This window comes from Pararge aegeria, chromosome 7, assembly GCF_905163445.1.
Source record: "Pararge aegeria chromosome 7, ilParAegt1.1, whole genome shotgun sequence".
NCBI lineage: Eukaryota > Metazoa > Arthropoda > Insecta > Lepidoptera > Nymphalidae > Pararge > Pararge aegeria.
This window is the reverse complement of record NC_053186.1, coordinates 12241977-12260131: the sequence shown is the minus strand read 5'-3', so window position 1 is coordinate 12260131 and position 18155 is coordinate 12241977. Positions and strand designations below refer to the sequence as shown.

At 37.1% G+C, this 18155-nt stretch overlaps 1 protein-coding gene across 1 annotated transcript in view; it reads left to right on the top strand.

Annotated features, from left to right (window-relative positions):
- Positions 1-18155, top strand: part of LOC120624883 (AF4/FMR2 family member lilli-like) — a 69591-nt gene that overhangs the window by 18048 nt on the left and 33388 nt on the right. The gene's annotated exons all lie outside the window — the stretch shown is intronic.

Genomic DNA, 18155 nt, shown 5'->3' with positions numbered 1-18155 from the left:
GCGAGAGGTTCCGGGTTCGATCCGTGGCAGGGGCAATTCGGAAATTCGTACCTACTTTGTGAATTTCCTCTGGTCTGTTCTGGTAAGAGGCTCTTATCGTACCGGAACGCTAAATCGCTTTGTCAGTAGGGTAGTACTAGCCACTCCCAAGCACTCCTACCTGACCAGATCAAAGAAACTTACCAAATTTTCCCCACCTGAACTTGGACCTGCCATTGATGAACTCAAAGCGCTCACTACTACGCTAGGCCTTCCTAGCTAGCTTCAATAGGACGAACGAAGAGATCGCTCTTGACCAAAATCTTACATACGACGTTCTTGCCTAAAATCAGTCTAATAATTCTTGTCTTAAAGAAACCCAGGTTGTAATTAACTATAAAAGTTGTTCCAAACCCTAGCCATGCATATAAGGAAATAAGACTAATAATATAAATTATTAGTCTAAAGCACAGTAGTAGTAGTAGTATTAAAGCACAGTTAATGGAAGAACCCAACTTAATGGCAAAATAAGTTTTCGCTTCACCTGCGGTCCACGGGATTTCCGAATCGGTCCGCCTCGCGGTTATTAATCGGTCCAATAAATTTATATCTTTGTCAGGTACGTACGGCTGAACAACTCCTGTCAGGGGTTTTCTATCCAAATGTATATTAACCTTCCCTTTGTAAGCTTCAGGAGATTACCGTCCTTTTTAACAGCTTTAATTGGAAACTAAAAGTCCATTCGAAGACATAATAGTTTCGTTTTAAAACAAAAATTGTAGGTACAAACATTTTAACTAATGTGGGACCATTTGCTAAAAAACACATAAAATACTATATTTTCAGCGGATGGAGAATAATTATAATTATGAATGAATCTCTTACTTAGATTGTAACCAAACTAAGTATATCAGTTTCAGTTCCGATTTCCCGATGGGTCGAATTAATTGAATTTATAATATAGACCAGTATAATAAGACCTTTATATAGATAAAGACTTAATGACTATTTTCCAATCGCCAAATAATCTCTATCTAAGGAGTACACTTTTCAAATAGATTTTTTCTGTATCGTTAAATGTTTGAGGAAATGAATACATGAGTTAAGTTATATACGATTCAAAAATGTATCCATATATCCATCCTAATTTTAAAACTGACAAACTGATACCATAACTTTGGGTTACATTATTGTAATTATCAGCAAGTAACGTGAACCGATGTTAATATTTTTGTATAGTTTTTAGGTATTTTTAAGAATTTATTTAATTGAAAAGGAATGTAAACGTTACGTGACGCCACAATAACAATTGTTTTATTTTGTGAATTTTAGATATAAATAAATAACAAAAATATAAATAAAATAAATAAAAAATCTTAGCAATCGCCAATTTTTTTGAAAATTAATTATATGACGAAGAAATAGTTAAATTCGGTTCAGTACTTTCGGAGCCTAATAGGTACAAACAAAAAAATATTTCCTCTTTACAATATTAGCTCAGATAGATATAGATTGGGAACGTTCTGTTATTAAATTTGAAAATTGTTGATTGTATTGAACATCGTGTTTATACATACTAATGAAACAAATGCCCGGATCCCTCTGCCAAAGATCGCCCGTTTAGTTCTCCCCGTTAATTTCCTCAAAGGCTTTAAACAAAACTTGTGTTTATTGCAAAGTTGTCGGCCGAGCCTCATCTTCGTTTAATTAATACGCGTAGTTAGCGACCGCTGGCACTCCCCATTTTGTGATTAACTCTACCATGAGTAAGACATTACTTGGCTCTTCATTAAGGATCACTTTGATTGGAACACTAATCTCAGTGATTCTTACAAAATACTCGAGAGACTTAGTTAGCTATGTGTTTTGACTATAACAATTTGTTTTTACCACTACAAGTTATCCCTCGCCTGCAATCTCACCTGATGTAAGTGATGATGTAGTCTAAGATGGTAGCGGTCTAAATTGATAGGGGTATCATCGTCAACAACAACATCGTATCAACCCATTACCGGCCCACTACAGGTCACGGTTCTCCTCCCACAATGAGGAGGGGTATAGCAGTTATTTATATTTTCATTTTTACATCTTGTTAGTAAGAGTACGGCAGGGCCCCTTACACTAACTAGATAAAATTGGATGGATGGATTGTAAGTGTAGCTTGGGTTATGGGTATCGAGATGAATATTTTTATGAATAATATAATCTACTTATAATATACAGATATACAGATTATTATACTTAAAATATACAGATAAACACCCAGACATTGAAAATGTTCATCACACAAACATTGCATTCACAAAACGCTGAATCGCACTTCTTTGTTGGTAGAGTGATAACTATTCACGGCCGAAGACACCAAACGATATGATCTACTAGCGATTGCTCGCGACTGTGGTCGCGTTTTCTTTCGGTAACGCGGTAATCGGTAGGTACACACACACAGTGATGATGCTGATAAATACATCTAATTACACCCGTATACTTTTGCCAATTATTTCTCATTCACCTTGTCAATTTACAAATACGAATCACGCCTCACTTTATTTAATCCAGAGCAAAATTAGGCGAATAATTTAAGTTATGCAGTCTAAAATATTCATAACTCATAGCTTATAATAATAATGTATAATCAAATGAAAACGGTATTATATTATCATGATGTTTCTGCCTTAAAAAGGAAATAGAACTCAAAACCTAACGTTTGTTTTAAGCAACTTAGAAGTTTGAAGTTAGCAGATACTATGTTCGAGAAGTCTGCTATCATACTTTCATTATTTTGGCTTTTGAAATATTTCATTTCGCTATGTTGGAAAACTTGCACGTGGAATAGTGCTGTGAACTTGGAAAAGAAGCACGTGTCCCGGCTTGCGCCTACCTTCGCGACCTTTATGTTAATTTGATATAATTTATTCTACTATGCGCTTTATAATCAGCTGATGCCAACTAATTTGTCAGCGTGGAAATCTGACTTCCCATTTCTCGTCCGTAATCCTAACTTACATCCTAATACGCTGGCACAGTTTGTACCTACGGATGGGTAGACTTTACACGCCTTTAATTGGAGTATATGGCAGCTACATTTTAATATAGCTGCCATATACCCTTAATGCTAATCGGTTTTTACCGACATCGTACCGGAACGCTCAACCGCTTAGCGGCACGTCTTTGTTGGTAAAGTAACTAACCACGGCAGAAGCCTCGCATGAGTATCAGAGAGAAGCAGGCGTTACTTTACGAAATTCCCTGATATACAATGAAAATTAATCTTAATCTGCTATACCCCGGGAAAAGCAGAAGAATCTGTATGGTGTAAGTTTATAATTTCTTCAATCTCTACGCACGGGTTAGTCCGACACCGGAGCATCCTGAGGTGATATTGAGTTCTTCGTGAATTGTAACAACCTTCCACCAGACCAAAAAAATATTTATTTATTTACTTAGTACCAAAAATTATAAACTATCATAAGAAGGACAGGACGTGTACAAGGACAAATTATTGGCTATAACCGCTTATATCTGTAAAATCTCACTCCTGAGTAATTTCGTCGCCGTCGTCACGTTTTTGTTTCGCAATTGAACACAATACCAACACGCTTGAAGCTTTCAGCGTGGTTTCTGTGGGGCTTTATGATTGTCGCGAAATTACTGAAATATGTTGAGTAATCAACGGAGGAAACGTGATTTACCTTCCCAAGTTAACGTCTTGCCCAGTACTTTTTCTCTTATTGTTTCTCAGTGCTTCTGTGTCTTATTGTTTCTGTAGCCTTAGTACAAAATTTGCTGTAAAAATTTATCTGGAACTATCTTTTTTGATCTTGTTATAAATTTTTCAACATAATATACACCGCAGTATAATATAATATTATTATAAAGCTATGTAAATAGCTATAGTAGGTACATTTGTTATTCAAATTGCAGTTCACACGTCGTCTCATTGTTCATACAGACTGCATTCGCACAAAGCCTTTATCCGGTAAATAATATCGTTGCTACAGACTAAAAGTGACCTAATACACCATTTTCTTTTATTTAATCTTGTAAATTCGTGTAAAAGGTTTGTTCGGTTTCATTTGTATTAACTTTACAAATGCTCAATACTGACGACAATATAAATTTTAAATATAAAATGAAATTTTAAATACTTAGTTTACTTGATATTAATATACCATTGACCCCTAGATTGAGATAACCCCTGCCATGTAATGAAGGATTAAAGGCCTACCTAATGATTTATGATGCAATACACCATAATAATCGCCTTATCGTAGAGAAATACAAACTTAACAAGAAATAACATAGCTTAAGGATTTATTAAGTTTTACGCTTTTGATTTAGCTTTAAGATTTATTGCAATTAGTCAATCTGTTAATAATTTCAAAATGGTTTGAAATCCATATATAATGCTTATTTCCTTTTGTTCCTATATACAAGATTTAAGAGATTGTAACTAGTTTTATGAGACAATAAAAAAGTGTTAAAACAAATAGGCATTACTTTCTTATGCAAAGAAGTGTAAAACCCAATATTAATTTACTTTCAATGTCTTGAATTAATTGGATTGACGAATGCGGAAAGGGAAGGTTTTCTCGAACATTTTAATAAAGCGTAGCTTTTAATAATAAAGAGAATCGGGTCACAATTATAAATTAATTTCAAGTGACATATTACCACTATAGTTCAATTTGAGGTGATTATACAACGAACCGGTTCCAGATATAAGGTCACGATGTGAATGGAATTTGACTTTGAATCGAGTCGATTTATATATCCAGTATTCATTTTAAAGTAGGTCATATAATTTACATATATATAAAATACATAATTTAATTATAATTTAGGTAAAAGTAAAAACATGACAATTTTTTTATACTTATAATGTATAGCAATAGGATGGGAATTAGTATAAGTTATCTGGTATATTAAGTAGGTTTTCTGCGTTTGAATGGCAATTATTATTAAGCTTTGAGAACGGTGACAAATGACCAACCTATGTACATTTCTAGTTCAAAACTGTATTATATATTAATATATTACTGATATGCAATGTCCAATATTGTTAAAATATGATTATAGACATGGTAGATCAGGTGACAGGTGTAGGAAGCTTGAAAAAGATTTTTAGGTAAAAAACGGGTAAAATACATACACGATGGTGATGATGATAAATATTTTTGTAACTCGATCGAAATATCGTCAAGTATCAAATTCACATTGTGATATTATCTAGTACCTATGCGTAACTGTTATTAATTGCATATTGCTTATAATTAACGATACCCTTCGTTCGTTATTAAAAGTTTGTAAGGTTATTGATTGTGATTTAACGTTCCGCTATGACGTCGCGTAGAAACTGATGAGGCGTATCGCGCATGGGTTTATTTAACTGCCATAACAGATTAGCCCGCTTCCATCTTAGACTTCATCAAAGCTTATATAACTAGGTGCAAATGCAGTCAAGGGGGGGCTAAGGTGTAGTAAATAAAAAAAAATTAAACCTTGAGTTAGGTCACTTTAGTCCCGGGGCGCGATATAACGGAGCAATTGCAAATAGTTCGCATTCTAGACGGCATGCATCGGCTTAGAATAGAGAAGTTAAAGAAAGTGGGATTCCGAGCCCGAGATTTTGCTCCTTTTGCGGCGCGCGCCGGGACTCGCGTCCAATTGCGATCCCGAAAGACAAATCCATTACTGGGAAACTACGGTGTTTCATTACTTAACAACCTCTCTCTAACACTTAGTGTCGGATGTTTTATGGTTGCGGTTATTTAATTTCGCAACTTTCCTTTGCTTTCGGTGGAATTGCTTTCTTATTGAAATTATTATTGTGCCATCAGCGTACTTAGCTTATTTATTGGCCCACTGCTGAGCACAATTCTGATATTTTCATCCCACTACGGAACGGTGGGTAATATGTTTAGATGTAGCTTAAAATGTTAATATTAGTGGTCTATATAACGATTATTAGGAACAAGTGGTCGTGAAAATAACCGGGGCGAATGTCTCACGTGCTCTCCGCGTTGGCATTACTAATTTCCGTACTAGGGCTGGTACTAAGAATTTCGTACATAATCGGTTGATAACAGACCCATACGAGAATACGAAAAAGAAACAAAATTAATAGGTAATTAAATGAAATTATCTTAATAACAACCCGCTATTTCGAAATCATGCAGGTAACATTGTATTTATTTGTAAAGAACAATCGTTCTAAATGTAAATGAAAACATATTTTTTTTAACACAGCAAAAATGTAAATTTATTTCTCTGTAAGTATTTTTATGGAATGAGGCATGACATAAATAAATATCCAATCTATTTTAGCTATGTAAAGGAAATTCGTAAAAATCAAATGTAAATAAATTTTTGTAAGCCCCGGCAGTATAGTAACAAATTTCAATAGCGCCGATGTAAATACTCCTCGTTTCTCAATAAGCCAATATTAATCGTGAGGCGCCATCTATTGACCCGAGCTCACCGTCACGGAGTGTGGGAGGGGCAGACGGAACACCCCCACTGCCTTCCCACGCTTACACGTAGGGTTATCGCCTTGGGAATTAAATGAAATGCAAAATTTATTTCAATATTTAATACTGGCTACCCGCCCCGGCTTCGCTCGGGCGCAATGTAGATACTAAAGTGAGGCAGTTTGGACTACTTAATAATACATTTCAAAATATTTTTTGCGATATCACATAAAAAATCTTGATGATAAATCATTAGAAGTTGAGCTGTAACTGTACCTGTGTTTCATAATGGCAACCTATAGACGTCCATTTCCTATAGAGTTCCAAATACCTCGGTCTGGTGTCGCTTGGATCCAACGGCTCGCTTCGACTCGTTTGATATGATTTGTCAACTTCGCCCCAATTTAAGTCATTGCTTACCATTTACCAAGTATACTTAGTTAAAGGACTTAACTATTTTATTTAAAGCGTTTATTTTTATTAGTTTAAATATGATAATATCGTAATTTTCTGCCTCGCTCGTCTCACTCCACCATGCTAATAGTTATTAATTAATGCACATGAAGGAACATGCGGCGTTGCCAACCCTAGGTCCGGTGTACGTGAGCGTAAACTAGTATAGTCTATCGTGAGGAGTTTACTACTGTTGTACGACTGTAGCTTATATCTACCTCGCTACGTTAATTCATACCTCAAACTTGCATCATTTAACAACTTTTGACTTCGGCATCCTAGTGTTTCTAAGTGCTCACCATCCTAGATCTAATCTGTGGAGTTATCTCCACCATATTCATTAAATGTTCGAGACTCGAGGGTCAAGTTGGTCGGGCTTCGATTCAGAACAATATTTCAGAACAAGTCTGGGAAATTAATTTAGGAAATTCCAACAACGCCAGTTTCCTAAATTATGTTACTATAATTAAACGTATTACACTCCCGTAGTCGGGTAAAAGTAATAGAATTGTGCCCAGCACGGCTAGTATAATATTAATAATAAAAAATAGGCAAGTGACAGAAAAATAATCCGCTGTTTATATCCACTTACAAGGTATATACTCGTAATTCTCTTGTCCACCTACATGGCTAGAATGGGCAGGAGATATTATCGCCAAGAGAAAAGAACAATATGTTAAACTTCTCCCACTACTTTGCGTGCATTGACGCCAGAGTAATAATATCCTCTGGAACTACCCAAGGTTACCGCGTTAAAGCGAACAAAACAACAAACACTTTAGCTTTATAATTATTATAGTGTGAAAGATTATAACTAGCTAGTATTGCTCTAGATTCATCGCTTAACATAAATAAACTGTGAGATGGTGATAACAAAAAAAAAATACCCGGCTAAGGTTGTTGTGGGCTCTTTTTAGACCAGGGCGCGTTTGGAACCCTCGTAGCTTTAGGTTTAAGTTGGCGTACGAAGTTATCACCATCCCTTTACAAATATGTAAAGATATATGTAAGGTTTAAGTTGGCGTACGAAGTTATCACCATCCCTTTACAAATATGTAAAGATATATGTATGAACGCTTCATAAGTGCCTGTGATAGAGCTACATGAATAAAGAAATTTTGAATTTGAAATTTGAATTCACCTAACTGCTATTTCCACGCCATTCCTTATTTCCTTATCTACCTTCTCAGCTCATGAGCTGTGGCGTGCACTGGGCTTCTTACCAGGGTATGCATTCAGTGGAAAGATTGCCAAAAACGCCTCCTACTATACGAGCTATATATCAATTTTGAGGTAGGCAGTGCTTTTGTGAATGTACGTGCACGCCACTCATGAGGTCATAGAGGCTCATGAGGTAAGGTTCCGATCAGAAGCGATCTTTATATATCTATACTCTATCTATTATATGATAGTTATATATTTTGTAGCAATCATGCTTCATTATTCTCAGCGTTTAACCAGCAAGGTTTTTCAGTCCCCTCAAATTACAGCCAGCGTTTACCGGGAGTTAAATCAACGTCAATTCAATTAAAAAGGGTTAGAGTTAGGTACCTACCTACCAGCGATTGCTCCACCGTGCCCTTTCGCAAACCTTAAGAGTTGTTACAAAGGGCAGGGTTTTGAGAAAAAGCTTTTACGAAGAAAAGAAAAGTGAAATATGAAAATTATTACGACCAAGTTAAAGAAGTTGGTCGGTATTTTTATGGTCTTAAGAAACGAGAACCCTGGTTCATGCTACACACTTTCTTTTCTTGTTATTCACAAGTGTTTGTCTAAAAGAGAGACTTGTTAATTTTTTCGTTAATATAATACACATTTGAAACACATAACTATGTAAACTATATTAAGAAATTGGCTTTATTATATATAAAACCAGCACTGTGAGATTTAATTGTGTTATACAATAGTAATATATTAAATAAATGTTGTTATATTTTTAAAACTTTAGTTCTGCCGTTGACGGTATGCTTTCCTGGTAGATCGGCCGTCATTGAATGGATGATGTAACTTTGGCGTTGCTTTACTATGCTTAAATTTTTTATTAATAATGTTTCGCTGAAGGAAAGGTTAAATAAATGGGAAACTCGCTATCTGTATAGTATATTTTTGAAAGGGGACTGACTGGCTGGCTACTTAACTGATCTACCAAAGCACAGCTCAACCCGCTGGACCGCTCGAGCTGAAATTTGCCAAACCGAGAGCTATTATAACGTAGACGTCCGCTAGGAAAGTACCTATATTGTAAAACTCGTCCCCTTAGCGGGCAATATAGGTGTTTAAAATTTGTATGAAATTGTAACTTAGTATTCAAAATCGAACTTAACGTAACAAAATATACACTCTAGGGAATTGTTCCGCGGCGTGGAGCTGAGCGTCGATATACTTGAATCATGAATGCAGTCGGTATATAGGTCGGCATTAGGATGCAGTACGGCTCTGCCTATGCACCGCTTCCAACGCGCTACACTATATAAACTTGTGCAGCCGATCAATTACCACCTTATACCACCATCCCATATAAATAGTTCTTCTTTATGCCCTTATCGTATTTATGCAATTAAAAATCTCTTGCTTTAACGGTGGAGGAAACCTGCACGCCTTGGAGATCTCCATAAGGTTCTCAAGGTCGTGTGAAGTCTAACAATCCGCACTCTGCCAGCGTGTTCGACTACGGCCTAAATCCTTGTCGTTTTGAGAGGATACCCTTTATTGGGCCGGTTATCGGTAAATAATGATGAAGACGTCATCGTCGTCATTATTAATGCTCTTATCCAATGGCACTAATGCCTTGCATTTCATAAATGCACTAAACACTCATAAAAGCTCTGCCTAAGTACCAATTTTTATTTTTCTATAACTCGTATCGTAGGAGGATTTTACACTTGTGCCAGTCCTAGTTTTTTTTTTTACCCATTTGTGGACTAAGCAGATAGCCCACCCGGTGGTACTTATCGGAAAGACTAGACAGTCATTATCATATCATTATCATCAACCATTAACGGCACACTAAAAAGAGCACATGTCTCTCAGAAGGGCCCTTATTCCTAAGCTAGCCAGTTGCTAATTGGCAGACTTCTCACTCCGTTGAAAACATTATGGAGGATTTTTAAGCAAGCAGGTTTTCATTGGCAGTGAATGCCGGGGGTCGATCTAAGTCCCACCTAAAGGAAAAGCCGATAAATTACCTACTATACTATCACCGCTTCCGCTAGGCAGTTATAAAAGCAACTCCGAGAGGAATGTACTGTGGAAATCGCTTTAAATATCACAATTTATAAATACGCCATGTGATTTGAATAGGTATTCAAGAATGGCACATACACACAAATGGATATGAGAAATCCGTTGTAAACCCATATCCCATATCGTACGCATTCCGTACTCCGCAGTCGGCACGCTAAGACCATGAGATGTGGCCTGCGGCAATGCGTAAGGTTGACATCACACTTCCACTCTTTTTGTTTAGAAAGTCAGGTTAGAGATTCATATGTATAACTAGGATAGATTGCATTGTTTGTAAGAAATGATGTAGCAGTCTAAGATACAATTTGTAAAGGTTTGATTAAAACAGTACCCCTAATCGGTTTCCACGCGTTATCGTAACCATCCGTGGTAAAAACCCGCGGCGACACCAGGATAACCAGGATAAAATTTTAAATATTTCCATTGTTACCTATGCACCGTGCAAAACAGCTTCACCGATCGCGATCATGGCGAAATTATGCGTAGAGGTAGCTTACATTCAGTTTACAGATTATATAGTCTTGTGATGACACAATTATCTCATGACACGTATGTTAGTTCTACTATAGAGAACAAACTATAGTTTTTGTTCTAAGAAAACTGACCCCCGCGCTCTGTGCCCGCAGGATTTTTAAATAAAGAAAATAAGGTAGACGAAGTTTAGGGTAGCTAGTATTTTATATAATTTTAGTTTAATGATTATATTAGTTAATATAAATAAGTATTGTGCGCTATACTACAATATTGATAGATACGTGCTCGCGATCCTCTGCCAGTGGATGGTGCCAGTGTGCGATGGCCCTAAGCCGTAGCCCGAGGCGGTGTGTAATGGCGCTCGCATTCAACGGTAAACTATCACTCGTCCACCGTTGCCAAGAGAAATGCTCACGGAAAGTACCCGCATATGCGTATCTTCAATCCAAGCCTCGCCTACATTCTGTTGTTTGATCTCGCCGCCCGGCATTTATTTGCAATACTTCAGAGGTATAGTTTCTTAAATAAAAAGTCGGTTTACATTGAGACAGTGCACTTCTTAGAATAGTCACGCTTGTTACAAATTTGTTTTTCTTTTTAGTAGTGTGTGAGATTTTTGTTACAGAGCGCTTATTGCGCGATGCTTATTTCTGCCGTAAAGCAGCATTTCTGTGTTTCGGCCTGAAGGGCGCCGGGCTGCCGGTGGTAATTACAGGCACATGAGACTTAAAACCTACGTCTCGACTTGACGTGCAAAGGCATTACCTGCGAAGTTTATCTCTGTTTATAGGCGATGATTTTCCTCTTACCATCAGGTGGATCATCTGCTTGGTTCGTCAATTATGTCTATAAAAAAAAAAGTTTATGTTTGAAAAAGTTTTCCAATCAGAGATAATAGGTATAATTAATACATCCTGCAAAAAAGGATTATAATTTTGAAACAAAACGTCAGTAATATTAATATAGCACTACTTCACGCCACTCAATGCACTGTCTCAATGTAAACCCACCTTTTAGCAACTATAACACTTAAGGTGTATAAATAAACCAAAATCAGATTTACCGGTAAAGAGAAGAACAATGTTTTAACCGGTTACTTAACAAAATATATCGGTAAATTATAACCGGTTGCGGGCTGCGCGACGGATAAAACTAAACCGGTGAATTAATCCAAGTGGCCTTAACTCCTTACGTGATACCCCGGTATCTGGTCGAATGTAAATCCCCGTAGCAATTCCATAACCAAAGCCTCTCCTTTGTTTAACCTCTCCAAGCTTCAATATTAAAGACGTTTCACCGCAATGACGCCGTCGCACCCCAACCTACCTCCTTGTGACGTGGAAAAATGACTTATCGCACGCGTACCGCCGACATAGAAAATTCAATCTTAATTTCCATCCTGAAAGATCTATTTTGCTGTAATACCTGCTTAGGACACTAATATACGGGATAATAAAGGCGTTATTTACACAAACCGAAATTGAACTCTATCGGATGGGACTCGCCTATCGTAAATTTATTTCTATGTAAACAGATGAAATAATTGTGTGTCCAAATCCCCATACGGCATAGAAAGTCTAGTCAGACTCCGCTTTTTTCGTGTTAACCGAACGAAATTAAATTTGAAGACCAGGCAGGATCTGATACTATGTGTACGGGAGCTATGGTGATACCCTTGACCGTAACAATAGGAAGATCTTTCTCCGAGCGGGTGGTCGTGCTCGGGGACCGAGGTCCGAATATTCATTTTTGGGAGTTGTATATAAAGGCATTCTTAGTGAACACTTCGCTAGCGCGATGCAGTATTTTGTGGCGCCATCTAGTTCTGTAATGTGGAGACCGCTACACTATGTATCATGTATATATGTATGTTTTAGTAGAGCTTTCTGCCGCTAAGCAGCATTGTCGCCATGCTGTGTTCCGGTCTGAAGGGCGGACGTTTACATCCATGCCATCAGGTTCATGGACACAGGACAACACTTTGCAGGGTGTGTTTCTTGCATGCCCTGTGAAGCATTGCTCTGTATATTGGCGCTGGTTTTCCACTTACCATCAATTATCTATATATAATATATATAAAAGAGAGTGTGGGTATGTTCCGTATAGGCTCCGAAACGGCTGTACCGATTTCAATGAAACTTTCAGGGAATCTCCGGATTGACCTGGCGAGTAATCCTGTAAAGTTTGGTGACGATCGGAGCACTCCTATTTTTGAACTGTCAAACTGTCAAATACAGCTTTTATTTACTATGATGATATTCTATTGTTGGGTGTACTTGGGTGTAGATAATGATCTTCACCCGCTCGAGAAGAGAATAGAAGAGAATGAATACGGAGAGAAATAAATGATTTAATATATTATATTTATTGACGTCAGTTTATTGTTTAAATAAAATAAAGCAAAATCTAGCCCGGCGAAGCGGGCTGGGTACGCTAGTTACTCGTATTTATATTTAAAAAAAAAAGTGATTATAAATAACTTTGCCAGTACTGTGCTTTATATTATTTTTTTTCACATCATTAATGTCATACTGCCTGCATAGGATTTATTAGGAGGATGAGGATTTTTTAAAGCCCACCACGCTCCTCCAATGCTTGCAAACGGGCTTAAACTATAATTATTACACCTATGTTATATTCATTCGGGGTTGGAACCGACGGCATAACGTACTCACGGAGGCACGTGGTAGAGAAAACCAATCTCCTTACACCGGGCTGGTTCTAAGAATTTCTCAACAGGAAGCCCCATTTATCATTAACACATCGGTTTTTATGTCTGGCTAATGCCAATCCCTTAAACGAGCGCTCTTCATACCTTTAAATCACTCACACCTTCAGGAGACGAGGTGTATTTACTGTTTGGTATATTAATCATGCTCTTGATAATAATAATGAAAATAAAGATTAAAATCGAAATAATTAGAAGTTCATCTTCCGTCTAGTACGCCTTAAACTAGGCTTACTTTACGTTTCCGTTGAAAGAAGTTTTGTTACTCCGTATTTGCTAGTAGATCCGTTTAGAGGTAGAACACATCTGGCCACGTTCCGTTCAAGCTCAAAGTTCTAACGTTGAACGCCACGGATGATTTCTCTTGGCTTCGGAAGGAATTCTAACTATTTCATTAACTAGGGAAGCCTTGAATTTCGCCTGTTATGCAATGATTTTGTCAGCAGCTTAATCTATTCTGACGTTTTAAAATCTAGGAGATAGCTAAGGAACTTACCCAGTCTAATTTTACTTTAATTGCGGTTAAAGGCTACGAGTCACAAATAACTTAGATATGATTCAAGTTTAACGCACTTAAAGCAGCGTTAGTTCGCTACATATTACTTTTAGATTTAAGTCTCATCATCATCCTAATCACCTCAACCGATTGACGCCCATGTATGGACATAGATCAGTCCAAATCCACGTTCCTGGACCGCTTGTTCCATGGAGCGTGCAATCTGTCCACCTCGCTGGAGATCGACTTACGCTGCGTTTACCGGTGCAGGGTCGCCATTCTAGCACCTTAAGACTCCAAACGTCCATCGGTTCGCCGAGCTGTGCCCAGCCCGTTTCCACCTACCACCTTTATTCTATAGAATACATGGGTCCAAACTTATGTTAAAAGTTTAGAACTGTATGTTTATCGTATACAAGGTCAGTTTTGAGATAGGCGTCGCATAACTGATATCCGAACGTATAAACTTAGATGATTTCGCCTTAGGGTTTTTATACGTAAGAAAACCGTAAGAATTGCGTTCAAAGGTTTTAGAAAAATATTATCGATAAAATGTTTCTCATTATTCATTAGACATTCAGACAGACATCCCATTTATAACATACCGTACGGTAGCGTTTCTAAAACTAGTGTGTTGATTGGCTTAACTTTTTATGCAACGTAGAGGAAACCTGTATGCAGAATTCTCCATAATATTCTCAAAAGCGTGTGAAGTCCACTCATCTGCACTTGACCAACGTAATGGACTGTGGCCTAAACTCATCTTATTCTTGGAGGAGACACTTGTCCCGTGCCCTGTTGTGGGCCAGTGATGGGTTATTATGATGAGTGTTTTATATCATTTCGAATAACAGACTAAGTTACAGTGAAGCATCGCCGGTACTACTTGAGTATTGCAAATTTTGTTGGTCTTTTTGTTTTTAATTATTAGTTTTGTCCTTTCACCGAAACTGAGGATGTTACATTTAATTTAAGAATTTAACGCTCCGCGGTAGATTTCTTTTGACCTCGAACGGAATTTTAACAACCCTATTAGGGATTGCGTGGAACAATCTCGACTGCGCAATGATTTTATTCGTCCCTATTGTCATCAGGTGATCCAATCGGGCGGCTCTTTTTAGTATCGCGTGCCTCGCTATATGTCGTATTGTTAATTAAATTAATTAAGGCTGAGCGATTCGTGGAGCTATGCATCTTCGTGATCGTTTACAAGTGCAAAACAAGATATCGATACGTTTAAAATTAAACTGAATTATTTTCGACGTTTTTACTTTCGCTAACTGTAGCTTGGAGCGTGCGTCTTCGTGGATGCTCACCAACGTTATATGAATAATTGTGCCCTGTACCTACTTCGTTTTTATCGACAGAAAGTTTTTTTTTCTAATGAATTATATCAACGTTCACTCACTTTCGCCAAGTGTGACCTGTGATCAGTGTTGTGACTTGGACCTTTTGGTTTCCCTTTTAAGAAATTTTTACCCATATTCATTTCTGGTGCACCCGATGCGGTCTGTGTTGCTGCTGCTGTATCTTCAGTAGGCTTTTCCACCACGCCACAAAAAAAAGGTATTCGTAAACTTGCGTCTCTTGCGACGTCTGCAGATATTATGGTATACTGCCATGAACTAACTTGTCTTATCTTTCTGAAAAGTCAAGGCTCTTTAAACTGAAACATTTGAATTTCGACCGGCTTTTGGTCTCCTAAGTATCGTTACAATTTTAGTAAAATCAGCCTAAGTCATGTAGATTTCTAAACTGTAATCTAGCATTATGCTTTTAAATTAAAGGTAGATAAACCTTCCTTGCGCAGGGTCTTAAAAGTGGACTCCATCCACGGTAGGGGCGATTCTTAAATTTCTAATGTTCTAATTCCGAATGTTCCCTGGTGTGGTCTAGAGGGAGCTTTCCGCCGTGGCTAGTTACTGATGAAGACATGCCTCCGAGCAATGCAGCCTTCGTTACGTTGCCACGTAGTTACCGATTAGGGGCATAGGTTTAATATAACTTTCATACGCCTAACATCACTTACATGTATATTGCGATAAAAAAGCGAGACCAATGTCCAGCCTTGGACATCATTATTTCAGACGAGTACGACGAATGTTTTTAACAACCGCCTTACTATATGTAACTTGAGAAACCATATGAAAAAACTTTAACGCGACTTGTAAGTCATCGTCTTACTCGAATTTCTTTGTTTACTTATCATCGTTAGGCTGGTAACGAAAGCCATTCAAAATTCGTAGATTTATACTTCCGAAAGAAGTCCGAGGATATCGAGTCAATTAATCGTTAGGAAAATGTTCACGGTTTTAGATCTAATTTAAAATTCGTTCACTTCTGTAGCTTATATTATATGTCTCTTCATTAAATAAGTTGACTAAATATTTTTGGTTATCACCCTATCACACTATCACTCAAAGACGTGGTACAAAAGACAATCTTAGATTTAGCATTCAAACTTACCACAAGGTGAAATTGCAGCCAATAACTAACTTAAAGTGGAATAAAAATAAAAAGCATATGAAGGCCCTACTGCTGGACACAGGTCTTTATTCTCAGCTTTGATAGAGCTTGGCTTTTTTTAAAATAATAAGTACGTACAATAAACACACGACGTAATTTCAAAGTTAATCAAAAAGGATATCCAATTATTTTTGAAGTTCCTTTAAGTAAGCAGATCAAACTGCAAAATAATTATACAAACAAAACTTAACTTTTAATATTTCTCATACTTAGTACTTACGTTATTTATGTAACGCATTTAGCATCTTCGTTTGTTTGCGTTACTTTACCAATTAGAGGGGAATCGCTAACCGACCCATTTTAGAAGCCACCACGTAGATATCCTATATCAAGCAAGCAGCCTTTAACCGCGCGAGCGTAAATAACCTCTATTGTGTTCGTGTTACTGCTAAAATTGCGTGCAGCCATTTAACAAATTGGTAACGCTATAAGCTTAGCTTTACATGACTTTAGGTTGCCTTTCCACCTATATGAGCTGGGAGAGAGCGAAGCTCCGCTGAGAATGTAGGTGCGTAAAATGGGTGCTAAAGTACTAATGACGCACTATGAAGTAAATAGATAACTCATGAAAATTATAGCTTTCTTAAACCAGAGCTAATTTAAAAATATAAACAATAACCATTCGTTGCAAGCAAACATTACTGGATAATTGTATTTCACAAATAAATTGTTTGTGTCATCGAGATGTATCACATATTATAGAACGTTGAATACTCCACCAAAACTTTTCCTATAAATATATAATGGAATAGTAAAAAAAACACATACATTTTGAAAGTTGATATTTCGACCCAATTAGTTACGTGGATCATGACAAGGCTGCGGAAGTGTGAGTTAATTTGGATGAAAGAGATAAACTCTCCTTTGAATATAATATATTTGTTTTCTATCGCAATAAAGAAATAATTTACGCGGGTTCCACACTCATCTATCGCTACGCATCCCCCTACAAATCTATAAGTGGGTAAGGAACCTAACGTTTGTGTCCCCGTGTAATACATACGCGGTATTGGGTAGATAGGCCATTTAATTTCGCCGGGTGATATTAATTTTGGGGTAGTGATTTCAGCGCATTCATGTGTAAGCGAAGCGGCCCTCTGTGCACGCGACGATGATAATGTGGGATCGCTTATTGTGTTAAAATTGTTTGGATAAACAGATATTGAACGTAAGTTTAAACAAAAACCAATGGGAATCTCTTTTAAAATAATTTCGAAAGTAGGTTAACTTTTTAAACGTGACTTTTTTTTACTGTAGATGCTTAGTAGTTATTATCATCAATCAATCAGAACTAGGTTTTACCCGCGGCTTCGCTCGCATGCTAATTTTTATACCCTATTTGATGTATTTGGGGGTGCAATTTTTAAAATTTGTCAAACACGTATTTCTTTTTTATTAATCGAAAACCTAGAATCAAAGTTACATGGATGTAACCTGAAAAATAAATTGATAAATGAAGGATTTTAGACGAACTTTCATTCCCCATTTAACCCTCTTAGGTTTGGAATTTTCAAAAATCCTTTCTTAGCGGATGCCTACGTTGTAATAGTTATCTGTGTGCAAAATTTCAGGCCGATCAGTCAAATGGTTAGCCCCTTGTGTGATTGCGTAAACAATGAATATTTATAAGAGAGCAGCAATCGCGGTTGTTTTGCTGTAATTTTTTGAGTAGTATTTCTCTCCTAATCTCTTCATCAGGTGTACATGAAATGTAACTGCTGATATCGGAATAAAACTCTTACAAACAAAAGAAGAATTCTCCTAATCAGTCAGTATACTCATGACG